This window comes from Parasteatoda tepidariorum, chromosome 7, assembly GCF_043381705.1.
Source record: "Parasteatoda tepidariorum isolate YZ-2023 chromosome 7, CAS_Ptep_4.0, whole genome shotgun sequence".
In the NCBI taxonomy this organism is placed as follows: Eukaryota; Metazoa; Arthropoda; class Arachnida; order Araneae; family Theridiidae; genus Parasteatoda; species Parasteatoda tepidariorum.
Window position 1 is genome coordinate 15,947,077 of NC_092210.1, and position 27,212 is coordinate 15,974,288.

Genomic DNA, 27,212 nt, shown 5'->3' on the forward strand with positions numbered 1-27,212 from the left:
TATATATATATATATATATATATGGCAAACAATGCCTATATTAACATGAAGGCCTCGGGGAGTAAGAAATGATAACCCACATTTTTGTGGTTTAGAGGCTTCTGCAACAGATACTGCAGACGTGTATGAAAATTAACCAGATTTGAAACTGAAACTCCTATCAGCTACTCATATTGAAATATACTTGTTGAATCTAATTATGTGAAGTAGCGGAAAAAAATCAACCACATTCGAATCCCAACGATGGCTGGCCGATTCAAATTCTGCAACGTAGTTTTCCTCTATTATCTAACGTAAATGCGGATAAATGTCGTCAAAAAGTGCTCCATTAAGGCTAGCTTGTCTCAAAGCTTGATCCAGAAGTTCTGTTGTCTTCTGGATTGGGGTTAAAATTACAAGGCAACGGAGGTGAACGTTAATACAATTAAACCCAAAAATGGGTTAACCTCGGTTATAAAATAAAATTATAAGATGTGGGTTACCGAGTTCTTTATAAAATGACTCTTGACATTAGGTAATTTAATATTCTCCGGTGATATGATGACTGTTCTCTTTTAGTTTATGAAATAAACTGTTGTGTTGGTTTGGCTGTATACGTAACATTTATTAATTACGTTACAATGACTACCGTTCTTTTTTAATTATTTAACTCATGGTTTCATTAATGATTTGTGATGCAACGAGAAAATAAGTGACTACAATAAAGCTGGATTAATGAAAGAAGAAATCAAATTGTAAATTAATAAGATTGTTTATCAACCTGTAATTTGTTTTACTATAATCAACTGCAATTTGTGGTAAAGCACACTTTTTACTAAGTTGGCCAGCAGCTAGTTTTTATGAGAAAAAAAGGGAAGAAACTAATTTTGTCATGCTTACTATATAAGAAATGCACGAAAGTAAAGCTTTTCTATTTTTCAGAAATTCAGCAGCAATGTTGCAGTAATTAATAAGCATGATTTAGCATTTTTCCTTACTCCAAAACCTTAAAGAATATTATTCATTTTTTTTCCTCATTCGGCTGATTACATTTAAATAAACTTTTTCGATTCAGACTGTCAGATGTATGACCCATTTTTTTAATAGCTTGGTCATGACCTGCACCAGCCTGTCACTTTGGTCATATCACACTCCAAAATAATGCAGATGCATTACAGTAAATAAATAATTACAGCTCTTCGTCTGTTACAAAAGAACATGATAGCTTGTTTAGATTTGAGGAAATAAACTTAATAATCATGATTGTTGATTGCGCAAAAAAATATGAATAAGCTAATTTAATTCAAGACGGAAGATAATATTCAATTTCATTTTACAGTTAAATTTATGACTTCAAATACTTCAACGGAATAACAATCATTTTTGAAAAATAGATACATTTAAATAATTATAATTTAAACGCATAATTGTTAATATCAATATATGATTTAAAGTATGCGTGTTGCAATGAAATCGTTCAACACGTAGTGTTTTTCTTTCTCTTTTTTAAGTGAATCGTAAAACCCGAAAACCAGTCATCTCCATTTTTTTTTATCTTAAAAATTTATATTCTCGCATGCAGTTTAGCTGAAGTAGATAACATAATTGGTATAAATTATAACATTCATTGAACAGTCGACCCAATTTCAGGTTTACGACTAGTTCAACTCCGTAGCCTTGTAATTTTGCACCCGATCCAGAAGAAGAGGAACTCCTGGATCAAGTATTGGGAAAAATTTGACTTCGTGAAGGACTTTTTGATTAAACTAACCCGCATGCATTTGCGTTATATGGTGAGCAAAACCATGAAAACCTCCTCCGGTTAGCCTGACGGCAAGGGGACTCCAACCCATGATCCGTCTACCACTGAGGATATTTCACGTCAGCAATGTCGTCGGTTCCAAACTGGATGCGGAATTCACATCGACCATTCATCGCTGGGTTTCGAACCCGGTTCACCTCATTGGGAGGCGAACGCTCTATTCCCTGAGCCATCAGAGCTCATAGTTGGGATATAAAAAATTCACGCCCCCCTACTTGGTCTAGTATATTTTGTGCAGTGAAATCTCAATTTAGTTCAAAAGCATGCCTGGAAATATATCGCCAGGTGCCAGCCGTTGTTGCTTACGAAATCGTTCGCATTGCCTAACAATTAATTATTTAATTTAGACTTGTTATTTTGTTGATGCTTTTAATCCCACAATTCAGAGGGTAGTTATTTCGATGGTATAAGCAAGAAAACAAAAAGGGATAAAAGTAAATATGAACTGTAAAGACAGTGACTACAAATAACATGACACTTGATTTCAAAAGCTGCATTATCAGAAAAATATGTTGTCACAATTCGCCAATAGAAAAGCAAGATGGGAGAAACAACAGTTTCAGGTGTCACATTATAGCACTTTTACTTATAAAAAGCACAATGATTACTTATAAAAGCACTTGATGAAGTTGAAGTACTTCCTTTCAGTGATGGTTTATGCAAATTAATATTTACTCTGCATAAAAAAGTACTCTGGTACATTAGAAGTACATTAAAAGTGTCACCATAACCAGTTAAGGAAGCATATTTTTGAAAAAAATGTCAGAAATCACAAACGTCAAAAAAGTTTTTACAATTAAAATGTAATGAATTTTTGTCTTTCTATGAAGAAATTTGTAAGTGGCCAAGCAAAGATAGTCATAATTCAAAAGTTTTCTGAATCTACACAAATAACCATGAATATGTAGTCTGAAACTTAAATACAATTTTTATTTCATTTCTAAATGATATTTTCACTTGTTAAAATGAGTGTATAGTATTCGTTTTAAGGTTTTGCCCGAAAACCGGTTATCTACAACGAGTTGTAATTTATTTTTTTTTAAACTCAAAAATTAAGTGATATTATTGAACACAGTAGAATATTTTGTAACTAGCCATATTTTGAGATCAAAAAATTAAAAAAGTTTTATTTACCAAGCTGGTACTTAACCATTCAGTTTTTTGTCTGTCCGGTAAAATGAGTTTTGTTGGAGATGACCGCTTTCCAAACTCGTTGATTCAAATGTTTTTGGGGAACACTCGCGGCACACACAGAAGCTGTTATAATTGTTGTTGGCAAAGTTTTAAAATCAATTATTCTACAAATTAACTAGGGTGATCCTTTAAAGTGTCAAAAAATTGTTTCATTGATTAAATTACTTAGTTAATCTGCAAACTACCTAATTAAGCTGCACATTACCAGCTAAACACTCGTTTAAAGGAAAATATGAACCTTTGCTGAAACAACAGAAACATTTTTGCACGCTTAAATTAACATTACGTTATTTATTTATTTTTCGCTATCAAAAAAATCAAGTTACTACAGTGAAACAATCAACATATTAGTCAATTGAATCAATCACTTAAAAACTATACAAAAAAGCAAACGGTTTTACGATTATATTATCAAATATTATTATAATTAAGATTATAAGGATATTTATTGTTTTTTCAATATCTAAAGAAAAGTCAATAAATTCTATCAAATAATCAACAACATTCAAATACCGTCATCAGTTCCTAGAAACAGAATAATAAAGTGCCTAAAAATTCTTCAATCCCTCACCTATGTAAATTGGCGCCATTTTCTCTCGATATCTATTCAAATTTTCCAATAAGCATTATCAGAAATAATTATGATATTTTTAATTTGTTATGATTTATTCTCGTTTCATCCCTTGCATTGTTATGATTCAATTCAAATTGTTATAACGAATCATTTGGTAAAACTTATTGTTACATTCAAGTATTCAAGTACCAGCATCAGTATCGAGACACAGAATAATGCAGTGCCAAAAATTCCCCAATTTCATGTATATGTAAAATAACGCCATTTATTGTTTTGATACCTATTCAAATTTTCTAAAAGACATTATCAGAAATAAGTTTAATTAAACCAGTTTGTTACAGTTTATTCTCATTTAATTCAGCGCGTTATTACGATTTAATTCGAATTGAATATTTACTATTCAAGTACCATCATCAGAACAGAGAGACCCAAAAAATTCTCATATTCTTCACATATTGGCACCATATTGTTTTTCAATACCTATTACAATTTTCTAAAAACATTATTAGAAATAATTATGGTAGTATCAGTTAGTTGCAGATTATTCTCATTTAATACCATGCAATATTACAAATTAATTCAAATTGTAAGAACGAATCATGTAATGAAATTAATCATAACTCAAGTAACATCATCAGTACCGAGGGACGAAGTAATACCATGCAATATTACAAATTAATTCAAATTGTAAGAACGAATCATGTAATGAAATTAATCATAACTCAAGTAACATCATCAGTACCGAGGGACGAAGTAATGGTAGCGCTTTAAACAAATTTTTTTATATTATGCTTGTAAATTAATAGACGGTATTTGTTTTTCTATAAATTTTCTAATTTTCTTAAGAAACATCATAAAGAATTATTACGATAAAATCAGTTTGTTACATTCAATATGCATTTAATTCGACATGTTATTACAGTTTCCTGAAATTGTTATAACAGCTGATTTGGTAAAATGTATTGTTACATACTTCGATTTTTCGTTTAACAATCTATCCTATCGAACTCGATGTCTTTTTAATCTTCTCATATCAAAATTTAAAGCTTGATTTATTTTATTTGAGCAGATGTTCCTTACAGTCTCTGGCAGCAAATGCTTTTCTTGAAAAGTTCAAGGTTACCGTTTAAGTAGCAGCGATTCTTCCTTTTCCATTTCTTCCAGCTAAAGAACAATCAAATCGTCTGCAATAACAAAATTAAATGCATGATTCTGATATTATGTTAAGACTACATCGCAATTTCAAATTATTACATATATTTTTAGTATAAATTATTTTTATAACTATTGTGTAATATTATTACAAATAAAAATGCATTTTTTATTATAAAAAAATTATTACTTAACCATTTTTATTATTTTTTTATCAAAACAATTTCTTTTTCCATTTCTTCCAGTGAAAGAGCATTGAAATCGTCTGTAATAACAAAATTAAATGCATGATTCTGATATTATGTTAAGACTACATTGCAATCTCAAATTATTACATATATTTTTAGTATAAATTATTTTTATAACTATTATGTATTATTTATAAATAAAAACTCTCTTTTTATTATGAAAAAAATTATTACTTAACCATTTTTATTGCTTTTTTTATCAAAACAATTTCCATTTCGTTCAGCTAAAGATCATTGAAATCGTCTGCAATAACAAAATTAAATGTATGATTCTGATATTATGTTAAGACTATATTGCAATTTCAAATTATTATATGTATTATTAACAGAAATTATTTTTATTACTATTGTGTATTGTTATTACAAATAAAAACGCAATTTTTATTATAATAAAATTATTCTTTAACCCTTTTTATTATTTTTTTATCAAAACAATTTTCTTTTCAATTTCTTTCAATGTAAAAAATTTAAAAATGTTAGCAATAACGAAATTCCAAAACAAGATTCTGATATTTGTATTAAGGTGATGCTGTAGTTTACTGTAATTATAAACTATTATTATTACTCGTATTATTTTTATTCCATTTAGATGTCTTCCTTTTTTATTTCTTCTACATTATAAAATATGCGTCTGCGAAATCATAATTAAAAATAAGATTCTGATATTGTACTAATAAGGTGCTATAGGTTCAAATTATTATATTCATTATGAATATTATTACATAAATTTTTATTAATTTATTTTCAATTGCCATTTTTTCAAACAAAGAAATATAAAAGGTCTGCAATATCAAATGTACGATTCTGATTTTATATTAAGACGATACTGTAGTTTCAACTTAATTTATTTAATTATTATTACATTACTATTGTTTTATTATAATATAATATAATTATGTTGATTTTTGTTAAGATATTTTTGGTAATATTTTCTTAATTTTACAATAATAAAACTGAAAAAACATAGACATGAAGTTTAATTTTTGCAGCTTAACAAGTTAAGAGTATATAAGCATTGCATTAATCCTAGAAAAGTATTAAATTAGTCTTAGTATTTTATTAGACCTAGAAAAAAAGTTTAATATACAATAAAGGAGTAATACTTTCTTATTTTAAATAATAATTTTGTTAATAACACTTATAATAAAATTATCTATCAAACATAATTTGTTTGTTTTTTTTTCGAATAAAAAGTAGTATTGATAGATTTTGCAACTTCGATATAAAAGTTGCAGTGCGAAAAATATTTTAAAATACTGAAAACGGTCAACAAAATGGAAAATTAATTCAGAAGTAAAAAATTACGTTATGTTAAACATTTTTCATGTTCATATAAGGTAGTTATGAATGAAAAATGTTGTGCGTAAAGTTTCTTGTTGCTTATACACATTTTGAAGCTAATTTTTTTTAAAGTTCACTAAAATATTATCATACTTTTCAAATGATTATCTTTAAATCTTCTATATGATATATCCTAATGAAGGTTTTTGAGTTTAAAAGGGTGCAATTTTTTTTTAAAACTTGATATTTGTTACTTCATTGATAGTAGACGAAATATCTTCAGAAATATGATAAAATAATTTTTTTAATAATTTAAATACTTTTTAATTATCTTCAATTATTACAAAAAATTATAAATTTTGATCTTCAGAATTTTAAGCTTAGTATAGGATATTTTTATCGTGAATTTGCTCCCATTTTGATCATGAACCAAAATCCACTAAACACAAATAATAAGATAGTTATAAGAAATAAAACTGTCCAAAAGATCTTTTAGCATAAATAACACTGGCGAACAAATTTTTTATACAAATACTCAATTTTCGTGGTTCGGGTGAGGAAAATTTGAAATCTAAAATTAGTTTTGCTCCTAAAACAACAGATTTTTTTAAAGAGCATTTTTATTCTATTTTGGTGTAAAAATTCTGTAAAAAGCGTTATGTCTAACAAGGGATCACGTAAATGTTGCGACAAATTTCTGGGGAGTTACTGCATTGGAAACCTTATCCGGAATATTGTCGAAGCCATATTATGATCCGTTCAGCAGCACATGGATAAACAGTTCATAATAAGGAAGCCCCCCACGCGGCGTATGACGACATTTCTAGGCATGGGTCCTAACGCAATTTTAATCCTGGTGATGTGCCTTAACTCCTCTAGAAATTAGTTGCCAACATTTATGCGACTCCCTGCTTTTCATAACGTTTTTAAATTTGTACATTTCGACAAATAAAAAAAAAATAGACTGAAACTCTTTTTAAAAAAATGGTACCCTGAAGAGAGAAACTAATTTCAGATTTGAAATCGGTGATACGAAAGTATCGAGATCTGTTAAAAAATCTTTAGCAACAGAAAAAATCCCTGTTTAATCTTTTTCTAAAGGCATAAAAATAAAAAAAAAATTTAAGTGATAAAATAGCAAAAACATAGTCCAATAAAATGGAAGCTGCGTCTTCAGAGAATAAAGTCTTTGTGCTTTAACAAGGACAAGGTTGAAATTTAATGTGTTACATAATTATTCGGCTCTATGTTATCATTGCTGTTTGTTATTATCAGACAAGGCCATAATGTTAAAACTGATATAATATTTTAATATGATAAGTTAAAAGAAGTTCACTTGGTAATCGATTATATCATTTATCGGGAAAAAGAATTTCAAAGTGCACTGAGAAAAACAAGTATGGTCAAAACTACCAGAATATGGTAAAATTTACTGTACTTCTGGCTTTATGGAAACAGGAAGAAGCTCGGTAATTTTAACCGAAGCAATTTTAGTAAAATTAACAATAAAATATGGTTTTAAATTATGCAAAAAAATTTGGTAATTTCATTCTACCTTAGATCCTTAGAGCATGGAATGAAAACCATTTATTCTATGAAATTAATTTTTTAGTTTTGTATTTTTTTACTAAATGTGCGGTAATATGGATCGTAATTTTTAAAACCAGAATCTTTCGGTAAACCGTTACCATATAAAGGGAATAATTATCAAATAAATGGTTTAAATACCGTATATTTTGGTTTTATTAACCAGAATTATGTTGTTGTTTTTTTTTCTACCAGAAATTCCATTACCATAGAGTACGGAAATTTAACTGTAATTTTTTTTCTCATTGAGCTATCTTTTTCATTCTTCATTTTGTTCAGTATAAATTATAGATATGGAAGGATTAACAACAGAAATAAATAATTGAACTGTAATTATCATAAATAAAATTTTATTCAACATAAATGGAGGTAGGTGGGTACTTTATTTACGCCGCACTAGAGCTGCACAATGGGCTATTGGCGACCGTCTGGGATGATCTGAAGACATGCCATCGCAATTTTGATCCTCTGCAGAAGGGATAGCTCCCCTGCTTTGGTAACCCATCGACCTGCGCGTGAAGTCGAGCACTTTATGGTGGAACAGTTCAACGAGGACTGATACCGCACACCCTCGGTCCCTACTTAGGCTCACCAAAGTGGTCACCCACCCGCTAACTGATCGATGCCAGTGATGCTTAACATCGATGTTTTACTGGGAACAGTGTCTTTGCGATCTTTACATTGCGGGACCAACATTGTGTCTTTACATTGCGGGACCAACATAAGTGGAGAAAGTTTGACCTAGAACAAACAACACGGTGTCTTTGGCGGACAAAGAGTGAATGCTCAATTGTCTTCGTGGTGCTTTTATGAACGTCACCACCCACTCATTATACTTTTAAAGGTCACGTATCTTTAAAAGATCATGCACATTACGCATCTTACTTAGAAGTAAAATATATATGGACATGCACTCCCATTTAAATTAAAAAACTATTTCAACACAAACGTAGTATTTATTATACAATATCATATTTGAACACACATTGACAAAAGAGTAAATGTATTTTGCATGAAAAAATTCATTATTCACTATAGAGATGTCTAAGTTGACGTCACTTCATTAAATCTATCAATGATTAGTTACAGATGCAACCAAGAGGAATACGTCTCTAATGGGATAGGAATCGTCCAATAGAAAATAGTGCTAGCGGAAATTGGTTGAATGATACTGGAACAATGATCTAGCTCAGCCTCTGACTTGAACATCTCTATACAATTTTTACTTAATTTTTAGTTTAAGTAATTACATTAATTGTACTTAGTGAGTTGTAAGCTATCCTTCAAAGTTCTAATAATTCTCCGTATTATTTCCATGGTAACTGGAGGAAAACGTAGTCGAGAGACTTTTTCAACGGACATATGAGATGGAATTGGGTATAATATGAGAAAAACACAACTACTTCCACTTCAAAAATTTTACTAGGAATAACATTTACCTTTTAGTTTAATTAATAAACTGAGTTTTAAATATATTTGCAAAATTCAGAAACTTAGGTAAAACAACAAAATAAATTATTTCCAAAGGAACTAGACTAATACAATTCCAACCTGGCGAGTAGCGACTTATAACAAGACACTTCGTTTGATGCTTTTACTTGTTGCTAGAAATCAGGTTCGCAGAAAATGCTGTTTACTAGTTAAATTTAGAAGGAATAACACGATCTGTGACGTAGACTATAGTATACCCAATTATAAACTCGTAGAATGCTTTGAGGATATTATTTAAGAGTATAGGTGCTCGAATAAGGGCACATTACGATGTATCTGTTCTTTATTTATGTTTTCCATCATTCTTAAATTAATCATTTCTGTGTTCTTGTATTCGTTCAACAGTCTTGTACATTAATAGAACCCATCATTAAAGTAGAACGTAACAATACTTTTTAAAGTAATCCACTATATATTTATCCAATTGATGAAGAACAATGTTGTCTAATTCTATGCTTGGAAATATTATTATTTAGCAATTTAATCTTAAAAGCTCGAATTTCATTACTTTACTTGGATAAATGTTCTTCAAATTCAAGTAGTTAACCATATTTTAATTGGAAGATTGCCTTCCTTAATCAAAACTTAGCAACTTTTCTCTACATATTTTTTTCAAATTTCCATTTACTTCTGAACTATTAAAAACATAAATAATCATGCGACCATAATTTTGGAAAGTTGTTTTTGGAGAGTTTTTGTCCTGGAATTTTACCTGTTATTATTTATCTCACAAAGAGCTGGTTTTCCGAAAATATTTAGTGGTCCCCAAAGCAAACAATGTCCCAGAGTAAAAGTTTCAAAAACATCCGAAGTCTGACTGCAGAGTTGTTAAAGGTTTAAAATTGAGTATACCTTCAACTTACGTAGTAATAGTTCAAAATTCCTCGTAGTAATATTCCTTTACATTCTTTTCAAATGAAATTTATATGATTTTACCCCTGTCTCTCAAAGATTTCTAATATTTGGAACTCTGTGAATTTGGAACTCTCTCTTTTAACAAATTTAAAATCAAAACTATCATTAGTCAGAAATTTTACGAAACTTTATTGTTTAATCGAAATTTATTGTTACGAAAATTTATTGTATTGTTAATCGATATTTTACAAGATCGTTTAATCTTTTAATTTTGATGTTAGCTCCGATGAAAGTTCGAGAATTATCTATGCATAATTTTGAACATTTATTCCTACCAGGGAAAAATAGCTTTAAAGTAGTAACAAATACTTCTGTATTCAAATCAGTAACCTTATCCAAATGAACTGCTCTTAAAATAAGGTATATAAATATACATGTACATAAATTTTGTTTAAAGAACCTTTTCTTCGTTTTTATACACAATAGAAGACGGTCAGCAATAATCTATTCATGTATAGTCAAAGGGAAAAGTTTTTAAACGCCACTACTATCCACTCACGATACCTTTAAAGATCACGGGGTGGGTGTTACGTATCTTTCTAGGAATTCGAGTAACTTGGCGAAAACAGGCTGAATTTTTAAAATTCATTAATATTCCACTCAATGTATTCTTTTTTAAATTCTTCAACAGTGGAAAGTTCCCTTTAATTTTACACAACTGCAAAAAATTCCAACTTAATGCTGATGCTTTCTTCTGATAATAGGAATATCTATTGATATCAAAGCAAATCAATTATTTCCTTCAATGTACTTTATACGCTGGGTCGAATGAGAGCTCGAGACAATAGGACCAATAGTTGTAGCGGTTTAATGTACAAAAAGTACAGCTTTCATTGATAGTTATTTATGAATATGACCCTATAATTTATTCACCTATCTATTGGTATGATAAAATTCTGGTTGTTTAACTGTATTAAGTGAAAGCAGTTAATAAACGGTTTTTCCCACAGTTAAACAGTTTGAATACCGAATTATTAGTGGTTGTTTGACTGTTTTGCTTGAATATGGTAAAGTAACAATTAAATAGATTGCTATTTAAACATTTTTCCGAGAAAGTTTTAACAGTGTTCTTTAAGCTTAGTTGTCAAACCTTAAAATAATATTTCAAGTATTTAAGAATTTTTTAATATATTTATGAAATATTTCTTTAAAAAAAAGTTTTTTTGTTATACTGAAAATATGAGATTGTCCAAATGATGTAACATACAAAAAGTCAATAATTTTTCCTATAAATTTATTGTTTAAAATAATCTGATGTCCTAAAATTATATGAAATAACTCATAGTAGTGTTAATTTTAATACAAAGAAAAGTAATTATATTGCATAAGCAGTGAATATTTATTGCATATAATATAAATATCAAAAGAATTTAGAATAAGCTATTGTTATTGTAACTACTTATTGAAAATTGCCCGCATAACACCCAATTTTAATCTATCATATTTTTTTATAAACCTAATAGAACCTTTTTACAAATTTAAGAAAAAATTGAATATTTCTTCATTCGGCTTTTTGAACTTGATAAAAAAAAAGGGCAAATAAACCATTTGTTGGATATCCTTAAGTTCATGACACTACAAGGTTAGCGTTATCGTACTCCGAAATTCTAATCAACCGTTCCCCTTTTGATCAAAAATATCGTCTTCTCACCCAAAGAGTTATTTTATTACCGATTCAAAATACATGTAACTTAATGTGATCAGCATGAATTGGTAATTTGAATCACTATCGTCCATAAGCCGTTCTTAGACTCTCACTAACATTCTATTAATATAATATTTGCATTATTTTTTTTAAAGCTTGAAATATTTTCTAATAAATATGATACTTTGTCATTATATTATATCAATAATCATTATATTGTGCAATAATTATAATACTTTGTAGTAATCATAAAAATTTGTAATACTTAATAATAATCATAATATTTTGCAATAATCAGATTTTATAATAATTATAATATTTCGTAATAATCATGACATTTTGTAATAATTATAATATTTTGTAATAATTATAATATTTCGTAATAATCGCAATAATTTTAATAATTATACTATTTGTAATAATTATAATACTCAAAAATAGTCATAATATTTTTATTAATTGTACTATTTGTAATAATTATAATACTTTAAAATAGTCAGAATATTTTGTTACATAAAATATTATTTTGTTACATATAATACTTTATAATAATCATAATATTTTGTAGTAATCACAATATTTCGCAATAATACTTTTTTGAAATAATTCTAATCTTTTGTAATTAATAAAATATTTTAAAATAGTTGCAATATTTCGTTATAAATATAATATTATATAACGATTATAACTTAGTCATAATTATTCACAATATAACTCACACTAGTGCTCACAAATTTATAAATATTTATCTGATCAGTTTTCATCACATCATAGACTTCCTTTTTTTCTTCTTTAACTCATAGGACCTAAGTTTTAGTTAACTGGAGTTAGAGTCCATCAAATTGTTTGACTTTTTAACTCAGAATCCACTACTCTGTCTTTGTGACCATTAATAACTGTGACCATTAATGTAAAGTGTGACCCTAGCAGTAAATCTTTTATTTTCTAGATCGCTGTAACATAGTTTAATTGTTTCTAAACGACAGTTATTACGCAGGAATTTAGTTTTAGTATGTTGTTTCATTAGAAATAAACTAGTAAATCATTTTTTTTAACTATCACGACATGTAAAATTTTTTGAACAGAATTTATTAAAATATATTCCGTGTACATCTAGATAACTCTGCAATCTATTGACAAGTATTTGTAAGGAATATTATTATCTAAAACACAATTAACAAATTATAAAAGGTGGTTTTGACAGCCTCGTGTGTGTTATTGCCTTTATTTACTTGTTTATTTATTATTATTGAAGAAATGATTTGGAATAATTAAAAGAAATATTTTGCTAAAATACAGTTTATTTAAATAATTGATACCGTAAAACCACAAAATGGCTTTATACTAGCAGCAATAAAAATAAAAATTTATATAGATAAGTAATTAAATTATCAATAAAATAAAATTTTCATCGTCCTTGCTAAAACTCATTCAACGTTTCATTTTATTTATAACTTAAAGTTAATGGCAGACAAAACTAGTTTTAGAATATAGCCACATATCCAAGTTGTTTGATCAAAGCTTTACCGTCTCCCATTTGTAGCAAATTTAATTTCAATCCATTTATAGCAACCGGTTCTTCTGTTTCAATATTGTAAGCGAATTCCAATTATTGAAAGCAAATAAAACTATTTTTTTTCCTTCTTACGTCGATTGATGGAATAACATTTAGAACAAATATCGTCTGCCGCGTCAAGGAAAATCAGGGTCAAACTCTGGCAATGGAACAATGTTTCTGAGAGATTTTAAATTTGCTACAAGGTGTTCTATTTTAAGTAAATGAGGAAATATATCCATAATATAATTAAGGAAATTTATAAGAAATTTTAATTTTTGCTCTTAATTATATTATATAATAAAATGATTAAATTTCATTTGAGAAGAACATACGTTATACGCCTATTTAATTAAAACATATTATTAAAGATTTAATGAAGTACCAATGAGAAATTTTTAAAGCATTTATCTTTTTATTTAAGGCAAATTAAGCGACCTTCTGATTTTCACACCATTGATAGAATAGCATTTAGAACAAATATCGTCTGTCACGTCAAAGAAAATCACAATCAAACTGAAGCGATGGAACAATGTTTTTTTAAGATATTTTGATTCTGCTATAAGGTGTTTTATTGAAGGCAAACAAGGAAATGTAACTATAGTTAAAGGAAATTTTAAAGACTTTTAAATTTTTGTTCTTGATCTAAAGATTTAATTTGATTTCCGAGAAGTATAAGTTATTCCGCAATTAAATATAAACTTATTACTAAAGATTTAAAAGGGAACAACTAAGAAATTTTCAAAACACTCATTGTTTTTAATTTTTATTGAAATAAAGTTATTTTTCCCCTTTTAACGTCTATTGATGGAATAAAATATGAAAAAATACCGTCTGCCACGTCAAGGAAACCGAGGGTAAAACTCTGGCAACAGAATATTGTTTTTAAGTTTGTATGTAAGAACAAAGCATTCTTTTTAAGTTCATTGTTTTTATTTGTTGCAAGGTATTTTATTTTAGATAAACAAGTAAATATATAATAGAGATACAAGACATTTTAAATGTATCGAAATCGATCGAATAGTATAAAAAAATCAAATTTCAAAAATATGAAATATTAATATAAATAATAAATTTTAAAAATATTAATGAATAAAAAAAACTAGATAACTTTGCAACGATTTGACCGAATTCATTTACATTTTATCACTTAAAATTACATTCTTTTAAATAATGTATATATACCTTACAATTCAAAACTTTTCGACTACTATTAAATAAATTAATGAAATACATTAAATGGTTTTTAAAAAATTTTTTTCATATGGAAATACCTATGGGTAAACGATTTAAAAATTATGCGCAAAATATTTTCGACTAGCTTTCAAAGTTTTCGAGATATAGTGAAACACGCAGAAAGTAAATGTAACATTAAATGGTCCAAACTTCGAAAACCCTCTTGATCAAACTATTGGAGCCATAATTTCTAGATTGCGGTTACCCTTCATGTTTTGAGGGTCATGAATCTAAATTTATCGAAAAAAAGTATATTATTCAGTGAAAGTACGTTTTCGTGTTTGATTTCGTAACTTAAAATATCGTTTGCCGTAACGCAGTGTTTCCCAAACTGTGGTAAGCGCACCCCCAGGGGTACGTGAGCAGTTTGGCGGGGTAGGCTTTCTTATGCGAAATATCTTGCAACAAACGAAAATTTCAAAAATTTTATTTAAAAACAAAGCTATCCATGAAAATTTATAATTACGTATTTTTCTATTGGCTATTTTTTGCAGAGTTAACAGTTAATAATCAGTGTGACAGCTAGTTGTGATTTCTACATTTTGTGAATTTTTTTTTTTTTTTACTAAAAAATACATTTTTTTATTAGTGGTACACAGCGTTACGAGCAATTTAGAAAGGGTACATAAAAGTCATAAGTTTGGGAAACACTGCCGTAACAAATTAACATATTAGGTTATATTTTAGGTCTTTTTTGTGCACTGTATGACTTTAATTTTATAAATTCTTGACGATTCTACTTACTTTTATTTTCAAGTAATTTTAATTTATTTAAATCGAATTTCATACGGTGACATTCTGAATAAAATCATTGATTCCAAAGTCATTGTAAAATATTATCGATACAGGGTACAATGATACGAACGTTCTTTTTGAAAACTTTCTTTCAAGGCCTGCATTCCTTAAATCAATCAAAACAGCGACCAAATAATAAATAAGATAAAAATGAGGTATAATATGATATACGTCCCAACAAATAATCGTTGTCACGTGACAGCTATGTAGTTATTAGCCATCTTGGAACTATAAATTTCTGAAATAACGCAATCAAAGACGTCACGACTGGCCTACCAAAACTGCGACGTACTTCTTTGCCCGGATTCATAACTTCATATTGAAAACGCGATCAACATCAATTTGAGCATCTTCTTTCATTGCTTCACCACGTTTTACTGTACAATATCCCCAAGATCAAACGTAGTAAACGAGGAAATAAACACCAAATTAGACATTTTATTGTTTCAAAACAGTTATTAAAAGGAAAAGTAAACAAATCACTAATGGAAGTATTCAGGAAGCTTTATCACATATGTTAGGCTTCAAGCAAAATGCTTTTGTCCCATTTAATGTTTTTCGTAGTTCTTTCGCAAAAAAAAAAAAAAAAAAAAAAANTTAAAAAAAAAAAAAAAAAAAAAAAAAAAAATTTAAGTTACTTACACTCAAAACAAAGATATAATTTTAAATTATAAGTACCAGCGAACAGCAAAGAATTATCTGGGCTTTAAAACAAACAAATAACTTAAATATTTTTAAAGTTATTATATTCTTTAAAAAAAGGCGAATTTCTCGAGAATTTTCCACCTAGATGAAAAATTACCAAAATCAATGGATAATTCTTAATTTTTGCACATTTTTATGAGTCCAGAGAAATACAAAGTTCGAGTAATTCTTTCAAATATTAAATTAAATCACAAACATTCTTTTCATTCCATTCAAACATTCATTTTCTCAAACTAACGGCTTTTTTTCATATTGACGTTTTGTGCCATTTTCATAATTAGCATAGATGGCGCTGGTTGAAGACAGACAAATGTTGATTTAACAATCATGAATAACTGTTACAAACTCGCAATAGTTACATAAATAGAATTTTATTCTATTCAAAGCATTATTTTCTGTCACGTACAGCTTTCGAAAAACATCAAAACGCAGCATTTTTTAACTCGTTAAAAGATTCAAAATATAAAATCCATTTTGTTTTTAAAAAAATACTTATTACTGTGTTTATTTTTATATTAGTGTTCGCTTTAGTTTATTAACTTGTTGATTGTATTTCAGAAATTAAATTTAATTAGGCACTAAACACAGGGTTGTTTTATGGCCGTAATACAACTATAAATAGCAATTAATCGAAGCAAATCGATGATTTAAAACTATATATATCATCCTGGCATGGAGAATTAATTATCTGTGTTTTAGAGCTGACAAATGATTGAAATATTTTAAAAGTTATAAAACTTTTTCAAAACATTATTAATTTGGCTATATTTTTCCACCTAGATTTAAATTATCAAAATCATTGCCTTATTCTCAATTCTTGCAAATTTTACTAGCCCAGATAATGCATCATTGTATTAAGTTTTTAAATATTAAAAAATTAGACCACTAACGCCTTTCGTTTTTGCAAATCAGTTTCTTTTCTCCATATTGACGTTTCATAAAAAGCATACACAATGAATAAGCTTTTTTGAATAAGCTAAGCTTGATCTAACAGTGAGTAATTGTTGCAAACTCACATCAGTTATGAAAATGGCTTATTATTCACACAAAAAAAACATCAATTCTTATGACGGAGCTTTCGGAAAACAGCCATTAGTATTAAAAAAAAATCATTAATTCTCGATATATTTCTTGATCTTATCTATTTTTAAATATATTGCAGCGATTGCTTTTTTGTTGTAGATTGTTTGTTTTGTCAATTAAACGCGACATTTCAGAAATAAAAAAACGTCACTTAGCGTATTCATAATGTAGTTTCAAAGTTAAACTATAATATCGAGTTAAACCATAATATCAAAGTTAAATCATAATAATCGTTTAACCATAATAACATACTACAACAGTCATGTAGCATTAAGTCGAACCTTTTAAAATGAACCTTATTATCGTGCATCTAAGTTGAAGCAAAACTATTCACTACGATTATATAGTTTAAATGGGCACACCCTATTAAGATGGCGGCAAATTTGAACGTTATTATGGTTTTCTCATATTGCATACTGTTTGAAAATTCACTTAATAAAATACCAATGAGCCTAATACACAAAAAAAAAATTTAATGTTTAAATAAATAAACAAATTTCTCAGTTTTAATTTTTTAAAAATACTGAGAAGTCTATTAAGAGTTAATGTTTGTTTTATATTATTGTTTTTTATACGGCATTTTAGAATTTAAGTTACTACGAAATTCAACAAGGCGCTATTTTATGGCACTTTTAAAAATAGTTATTAAAATGAGTTTTGCACTGCTTTTACACAGAGATTGGAGTTAGCGTATTAAGGAGATATTCCTTAGCTGTGTTGACTTTTGACTGATAAAACTTCATACTTAGAAATAAATCTTAATGTCGGTACTTGAAACCATGATATTGTGTAAACACACTGCAATCTTAATTAAGGCATTAAACCGAACCATGACTCCGTTGAGCCTTAATTCGGAACCTTAAATCATAAATTGCTGCAACATCAATGAGACATTAAATTGAATTATGTTCTCGTCAAAGTTGAACTTTATTATCACCCTAAATTATTCAAGAAACAATAATTAGTTCGTAAATCCATTTAAACTTTGCACCATATTATAAAGTTGCAGTAGATTTAAACGATATTATGTTTTTCTAACATTGCACAAATCACAAAATACCATTAAAAATGATCCTTCAAATAAAAGTTTATTGGTTAAATAAATAATCCCAAACAACTGAAGCGTTAACTTGATTAAAATCTTTCATTCATTTCAAAAATATGCAAATTGGAATTAACAGTCGACATGTTTCTGGCGCTCAAAAATAGACGCTCATTTTCAAGACTTGCCAAACGAGAAGAAGCAAAAGAGATCTAAAAAGTAAACGTAAAGTTGCCAACGAAAATGAAAAAATTAAGGTGAGAAACAAAACTAGAAAAACCACAGTAGCCGAGGGAGAAATAAAAAGCAGGAAGAAAAAAAAACAAAACACAGTGGACGAGATGGGTAAAATGCAAACCCACGCGCTATGGAGAGGTAGTAAGGAACTAATGTCGTTAACAAAGAAATCAGCATTCATATGAATAAAACAAAATTCCAGTTCATATTCATATGAATGCTGATTTCCCTTTTAACGACATTGGTTCCTCACCACGCGTGGAAATGTATTTTACCCTGACCCTTGCACGTTTACCTCTTTTACCCTTTTTACCTCTTGTCCACTGAGATTTTTCTTGTTCTGTTTTTCATCTTTTTTTTTTACCTCTCTCGATTACTGTATTTTTTCCAGTTTTGTTTCCCACCTTTATTTGTAAGCAACTTTATTTTGTAAGCAGCTTTACGTACATAAAACAACTTTACGTACATTATTTCAAATTACTTTTGTTTCTTCCCATTCACGTCTGGAAAGTCTTGAAAATGGGCGTCTATTTTTGAGCGCTAGAAACATGCCAAACTGTTATTTCCAATTTGTATATTTTTGAAGCCAATTAAGTTTTTAATCAAGTAATAAAAGTTGAATGGTTAAAAAAATAAACAAATTTCTCAATTTTATTTATTTATTTAAAAATATTCCATAGTTTGTTAATTGAGTATGACATTTTATTAAATGAAAAATCACATGCTGGGAGCTACTACGACATTCAACACCGTGTTATTTTATGGTACATTCATAAATAGCTTCTTAAGACCAGTTTGCACTGCTTTTACACCTATCTAAGCAGGTCTTAGTTGGAGTAATAGTTGGCTTATTAATGACGCATTCTGTCGCCAATTTTTCTTTCCTCTAACAAACTTGTCGCCTATGATTGACATCATTCATGCAATTTATCACTTAAAGCGACACTCCTTTTCTCATAAAGACAACAATTCTGAAGAACGCTTGTCGCCTGACGGTCCTATCCCCGATTTAGAATGTTCGAATATGAGAACCCAAACAGACTACAGAAAAAAATAGTACAGGGAAAAAAAAGCGTGGTGCAAAAATTCCGGCATATGCCATTTCATTCAATAGTCTAGCCGTACCAGTCGGGAAAATAAAATAAAAATAGTTAGAGTTATTTTTAAAGTTAATCTTTGCACTTTTATCATGTGGTGTATGGTTGTATCACCCTGTCGTTTGGAGATTTCTTTTTTTAGAGGCGATATTGTTTCAGGCAAAGCAAAGTCATGGTCTTTTTCCCTTCTTGTGGTTTAGACAGACGAGTGCCTTTAAATCTTTTAATTAGAAAATAATATTTTTAATAATTTCCAATAAGATGAAATGTCTTTTAATTACTGGTGTATCTCTTAAAATGCAATCCATGTAATGCAAGAAAGTATATTTGAAACTTCATTCCGTAAGAAGGCCAAACTAAACACACAAGTGAAATTGTAAAGAAAAAATTAAATTTTAAAACGTAAAAAAAATTTGAGAGTAAAATAAAAGTTAATTTAAAAAATATTTAGAATTTTTAAAAAAATGGAAGGGAAAAAATGCTTAAATTTAAAGAGAAAAAAATTTAACTAAATTAGTTCAAAAAATTTCTTAAAAAAAGTTCACATAGCACACTAAGTTACAGAAATAAAAATAAAATCTAATTAAAGTCAGAAAAATTAGTTTAAACCTTAAAAAAAAGATATTAAAAGAAAATACAACAATTTCAAACTCAAAAAAAAAGAAGAAAATGAGAAATAAAGACAGCATAATTATTAAATAAATGACTTAAAAAAAATTTTTTAAAGCATTTTTCCACAATTTTAAAGTCTGAAATTGATTAATTTTTTCATTCAAAAACTTATATTTCATAATGTTTCCCCATCACAATTTATATTTATATTTCTAATTCCATACAAGTTTTGGTTTCAAACAGTTTTGCGTATTTATAAATATTAGTGATTACAATATTCAAAATAGACTCCTTTCACATCTATTTTTATAATTTATGCAATTAATTCAAATACCAAATTTAATTTGTCAATTCAGTCAAATTTAATTTGTGATTAAAATCAAATTAATTAATAATTAAAATTTTTTAAATTTCTTATTAATTAAAGTAATACGAAAATACAAAATACGTTTGAAGTAAGCGTTCAAACAATTACTTTTATCATTTTTTTCGTGTGTTACAGTTAAATTATCAATTAACTTACAGTTAAGTTATTATCAAGCTTGGAAGCTACAAGTTTTATACTTCTTTAAATCTTATTTTAAGAAACCTAACTCTTTATAATATAACTTATAATTTTTTTTAAATACTAATAAACTGTAAAACTATATAGCATAGTTAAAAGAAGTAAATAATCTATATTATATATAGTACTATATATTATGATCACTATATATAAAGTACTAAAAAACGCACGTTGTACAGTGGGTCAATAAAATAAAAATAAATAAAAAAATAAAAAACGGACCACCTTGAATAACTTTTGATCTATTGATCCAATCTTCATGTTTTAGAACTCATTCGTAACGGTTTGAGGGGGTGACTTCAAATATGATAATTATTTAGAGCAGACGATATTTTAAGTTACGAAATAAGACACAAAAACGTACTTTCTCTGAATAAACATACCTTTCTTTTAACGTATTCGGATTTCTGACCACTTAATTATAGGGAGTAACCGCAATCTGGGAAACCTGGTTCAAATAGTTTGGTCAAGAGTGCGGTCCAAAGTTTTGACCCCCTAATGTTAATTTTACTTTTTGCCTATTTCGCCATATCTCGAAAAATTTTAAAGCAAATTTAAATTTCTGTTACTTAAAAATAATTCCATGCAAACAATAAATTTTAGTAAATTTTGTTGACATTAACAGTTGAAAAATTTTGAATTGAAATGCATACAAATTTTACGTCCTTTTAAAGTATCTAATTTTACATGGCAAATTACATTTGAGTGAAATCGGCTGAATAGTTCCTGAGAAATCGAAATTTTAAAAAAGTTTTATATTTAAAACTCGATTTCTCCGCAACTATTCAAAAAAATATCGTTCAAATGTTGTATTTTGCCATGCAAACTTAGATACTTTAAAGTGATGAAAAAAATTGTGTACCTCACTATTCAAAAATTTTCGACTATTATTAAATAAAATAATAAAAAATAATAAATATTTACTGAAATTTATTTTTTGCATGAAATTATCTTTGGAATAAACGACTTTTTTTTGTGCATTGTACATTGTTGAATAAATTCTGTAGGGATTTTTTTAACTATAAAAGAAATTAGGACAACAATATAACGAAAAACTATTTAACAGAATTACTGCTGATTGTCTTCTAAATCAAATAAAAAAAATATTTAGTTGCAAAAAAAAAAAACGAAGAAAATGAAAATTTAAATTCAATCTTATTTAAATAAAAGATTATGGAGAGATTTATGTTTTTATTTTATTAATTGCCATAGCCTTCAGTATGCTTTGTAGTATTGCTCTAACTACGTTTTCCACATTAGAGATATAATAGAGATGTCGAAGTTATTTACTTCAAAAGAAATTGTTCATTGTGTACAATTCTAAATCGATTTTACCCTGAGACATATTTTAAATTTTATTTGAGTTTAATAGCATAGGAGTTAAATAGTCTACAATGCACTTATGGGCAGGGCACAAAATCGACTACTGTTGAAGTCCCTAAAAGCAATAGCCATAAATCGACAGCCTTTTCTCCAAAAAGAATCCGACTGAAAGCTATAAATTTGCAAACTCTTTCAACTATTGAAATAAATTACCAGTACCCCATGAGTCACGTGTTACTCTTTTGTTATGGAACTTTTATTCGAAAATTGATTAGAAAGTTTATGAATCGGAATAGTGCCTACTAGCTATTTTATTCCTTGATTGAAATAAACCTGTCCTCGCCCATAAAGAAGTCAGAATAGTAAGAAATTAGTGCCGAATTTTAGTTATGATGTTCTATTTATTTATTTTGAAAGTGTTATTTTTTTAATGTGTTTTTTTTCTTCAGTACTTAGTGAAATCAGAATAATACGAAATTAGTTCTAAGTTTTGCTACGATGTTTTATTTAATTATTTTTAAAGAGTTTTGTTTTTAATCAGTTTAATTTCTGTATGCAATTAAATCAAAATAGTATAGAATTAGTGCTGAGTTTTGTTACAATGTTCTATTCAGTTAGCTAAAAAAAAAATTTAAGTTAGTTCTTTCCATACGTTATGAAGTTAGAATAGTATGTAATTAATGCTCAGTTTTGTTACGATGTTCTATTTAGTTATTTTGAAAGAGTTTTGTCTTTAGTCAGTTTAATTTCTGTAAGAGCAATTAAATCAAAATATTATAAAATTAATGCTGAGTTTTGTCACAATGTCCTATTCAGTTAATTAAGAAAGTTTTTTTAAGTCAGTTTTTTCCATACGTTATGAAATCAGAATAGTTTGAAATTAGTGCAGAGATTTGTTACGATATTCAATTTAGTAATTTTGAAAGAGTTGTTTTTTTAATCAGACACTTCAATAAAACACTTTCAATGTTTAACAATCCTTCAAATTTCACAAGAAATACTAGTAAGATAATTTTGCAGTTTTAGAGGTAATTAGTTCATGCGATTTTTCATATTTAGCAATAAATTTAAAACTTTGAGGGACAGACAATAAATTACGAAAGTAAGTATTTTTGAACACCATTTGCCAGAAAATCAAGCAATAACTTGTAACTTGTACCGAATACTTTGGTTGTTATTTAAAATAACAGTATAAAATTTCATAAATCTAATTCGAATATTTATGAAGTAATGGGCATTTTTATAAAAAAAAATTACTTTTTTTGTCTTTAATTTGAACGTTTTAAAAATTTGAAGAGTTTCAAGCAATTTTCTAAGTAGTTTTTATATTTCTTTTTTTATAAGAATAAAAGACCTCGAAATGATAAGGGGTTTTCCCCAAATTTAATTTTGTATCATAAGACAATATTTAATAACAAATGATAATACCTTACTACAATGGTCCGGACATCAAACTGTGATGGTATGAGGAAAGAAAACAGGTGAAAGAAAACTTTCTTTTATGGGGGATGATCCCCCACAATGCTGGTGTCTTTTTTTAACAAATCTTGCTTAATTGTACGAAATGAAATTTGTGAAAAAAACCCTTATCAATTTAAGCTTTTTAAAAGAAGCACAAAAACTGCTTAGAAAATTGCTTGAAACTCTTTAAATTTTTAAGGTATTCAAATCAAATTTTTTTCATTAGTTGCCGAATACGATTTACTAAAAAATTAAGAAGAAATTTTTTTAAAAAAATTTTACCTCACATGCGCATCATAAAGAAGCTACTTCAATCTTGCTCAATTTTAACGAATTTTTTTCAAATTTTAAAACAATAATTTTGTAATTATTCTTTAATCGCTCAAAAAATTTTATTTAATTGGATTGAATATTTTTAAAGTTATAGCAAAAAAATGTAGGATATAAAGATTTGTTTTTTATAATGTTTATGTTTCAGCAAAAACAGTTACATTAATATCCATAACAAATTACTGAAACAATGGCAAATGTGAATGAAAACTATGACAAATTACTGAAACGATTAATTGCTTGAATAATTAATTTTGGCTATTTAAGATATCAATATTATTTAATATAACTATTCAGTTTATATTATAGATAATAACTACGAGTTCTTTAAGTGTTTCCTTCTATATATTGATTTCAAGTTTTTAATATCATGATTTATGTAGATTTTAAAGCTTAAGGGAAACTAAAGTGGTCGCCAATAATTGTCAGATATTAACTTGTGAAAGATTTCTTGTTTCTCAATATTTGTTGTTAATGCTTATAAGTACCTGAACAGTATTTATAAATCAGGATAATATATTCCCTCATAAGTAAACTAATTATAATTTGCAAAAATACGAATTTTTTGTTTAAATCAGTTATTAATTTCGCTTCAATCAATCTCTTTAAGCGTTTAATTAGGATCAATATTTAGTACAGTTACTAGAACAATTTTTCGAATGCATGTTAGTTTTGGTAGGTGCAATTTTTAAACATATTTAACTTCAGAATGGATTTTTATGCTTATTTATGCATAAAAAAAAATTAAGTATGTGCAGGGGACGACTTAACCTAGTTAGGGCCTGGGGCAGAAACCTCTTTGGGGTTGATTGAAATTGACTAGAACCTTAAATAGCTATAAGGCACCCCTCCCCCCTCCAATGGTCAGACGAAATATCGTTTTGTCTATTTTATTGATTTTCTGCCGATTCTATATCCATCATGCCGAAAGCAATTTTCTGATTGTTAACTTAGTCATTAGTGTTTACTCAGTCATTTTTGTAAACATATCGCATTTTGCGATGTGTAAAAATACAGGTTTTGATTGGCCAAATTTGTCCAATAGCGAAAATTTAGCTGAATTCCGCACTAGAAAGCCATGGATTTACGAAATATAGATTTTTGTATTCAGACGATAGATTAATTTTACATTGTATGATGTAAAATTAATTATTTTGTTTTTGTTTTGTAAAATTAATTATTTTGTTTTAAAAAAAAATTGAATAAAGAAGGAAACCTAAAATAAATTTTCAATTCGATTTGGGGGGCCCCTCTGATGGGGGGCCAGGGCAACTGCCCCGTATGCCCTAGTCAGGCTCTGAATATGTGAACTTTTTAATAGCTATAATTTGATTATGCAAGGCAATCAGTAGTCAGAATTTAATAGTTAAGCATTGTTAGAAATATCTGGGGAAAACGGTTAAATAACAACTTATTTAATTGTTATTTTATCATATTTAAACAAAACAGTCAAATAACCATAAATAAGACGGTATTCAAACATTTAACTGTGAGAAAAAAGTTTATTAACTGCTTTCACCTAATACGGGTTAAACAAACAGAATTTTATCGCACCAACTAGGCCAATCTAATGAAGCCACTTAACTCCTTGCAGATGGCCACATATTATAGCCGAGAGGATTCATCTCATTACCAACAGAATGGGTGTTCGGGTCCAAGCGTTGACACCACAATATTTCCAATATAGAAGAGTTTCCTGTTTCATGCACTACCCAATTTGTGATCATAGGCTATTAGAATATGATACTCTCATTCTCGTATAGATGGCACCACCGTAAAGCTGTTAAACAATAGCCATTTTAACGCGAAATTTCATTTTTACGGTTTTGAAACCATGCTAATTGTAAATGGTTAGAAAACTGTATAGTTTGTAATCATGGATTTTTAGGCATACTAGTTATAAACGATTTCAAAACCGTAAAGGTAAAAAAAGTGCTTTGCTTTAAACTTTACGGTTAATTGGATGGTCAGACTGCTACCGGTTATTTTACCTTGATTTTAAAATGAAAATTCAAGCAGTGAAGAAATAAACAGATTGTATAAATGGAAATTTTACCTATTTATAATTATTTAATATTTATAATAGATTAAGATTTTCTATTTCAAAATTTTGGTTTTTTGACAGCAATTTAAAAAAAAGGGGGGGATTTAATGTCAAAATTTTTTAGGAACATAACAGATTGATCACTTGTAATTTTATATGTACTTTTATTTACAATTACTACTTATTTATGCAAATGAATATTTTTTACACCCAAATGCTAGGTTTTTGATAATTGCCAAAAACAATATCAAAAATTGCTCTTTGATACGACGGTTAAAACCATGGTTAACACCGGATAAAATGAATGAAAACCATCTGGTAATAAAACGTATCTTGCAATTGACATACATTGTTATAATCATGTATTCAAATGAAAGTAGTTCTTCTCGATTCCTGTATTGCTGAAATGTCAATTTCTAATTCTTATCAATGAAATTTAATTCCTGCCATAAGCATTAATCCAAAATATGAAATTGAATTAGTTACCATTTCTAACATTCAATTGAATTTTATATTATTTATAATTTAAAAACAATTTTAGGCTTAGATTTTTTTTTCTTCTTTTTTTTGCAAATTTAATATGAATTTGGTCGGGGGGGGGAATTCTTAAGCAAAAGGGTTGAAATTATAAGAGCCCCGCCCAAGGATTTCTCCGAAGTACACGACCGTCATCAATATCAACACATGTACTTCCTTAAATTCGTATGAATAATGTGTTGAGAGAAAAGAGGGTCAAAAAACCCCGTAACAATTGCATGCAGACAAGCCATTACACCACCCACCAGACGAATTTAGTCCGCTGATTCACTGTGTCTGTAACCGCCGTCGTGTATCGATTACGCCCCGTAGTTCAGGGTCATAGAACTCTTTCAGCGTCCTTGTTCAGGGACTTGATGTGTCTGGCCCGATAAAACTAACAAAAAACGGTTTTTTGGCATTAAAGGGGAATTTAATCGCTTGCCCTTTTCTGGCTAATAGAAAGGAAACTGTCGCCAAAAAAGTTGGCCAGCTAGACTTGCAGGAAATGATTTTTATTTTATTTTTTTGGCTTTGTTATAAAAAAAACTGAGCTAATTGGAATACACTGCTTGCTTTCACTGGCGGCACTAAGCTTTCTGGAGAACTCCCATTAAATATTTAAAGAACCATTTTTCTAAATATCGGAGGTAATGGTGTTCTTTAAAGGAATATCTTCTCCAGTAACGCGCTATTAGCGAAGATCATTTGCTGCTACCCCTA

General features: G+C 28.1%; 1 protein-coding gene and 1 long non-coding RNA gene across 2 annotated transcripts in view; one reads left to right on the plus strand and one right to left on the minus strand.

Moving 5' to 3' along the window:
* Positions 1 to 27,212, minus strand: part of LOC107449738 (mitochondrial import inner membrane translocase subunit TIM44) — a gene marked incomplete at its 3' end in the record, with an annotated part of 316,808 nt that overhangs the window by 114,059 nt on the left and 175,537 nt on the right. The window contains 1 exon segment of the mRNA XM_071183118.1: positions 4,543 to 4,753.
* The window catches only part of LOC139425990 (uncharacterized), a 114,232-nt gene that overhangs the window by 76,403 nt on the left and 10,617 nt on the right, over positions 1 to 27,212 (plus strand). The window lies entirely within an intron of this gene.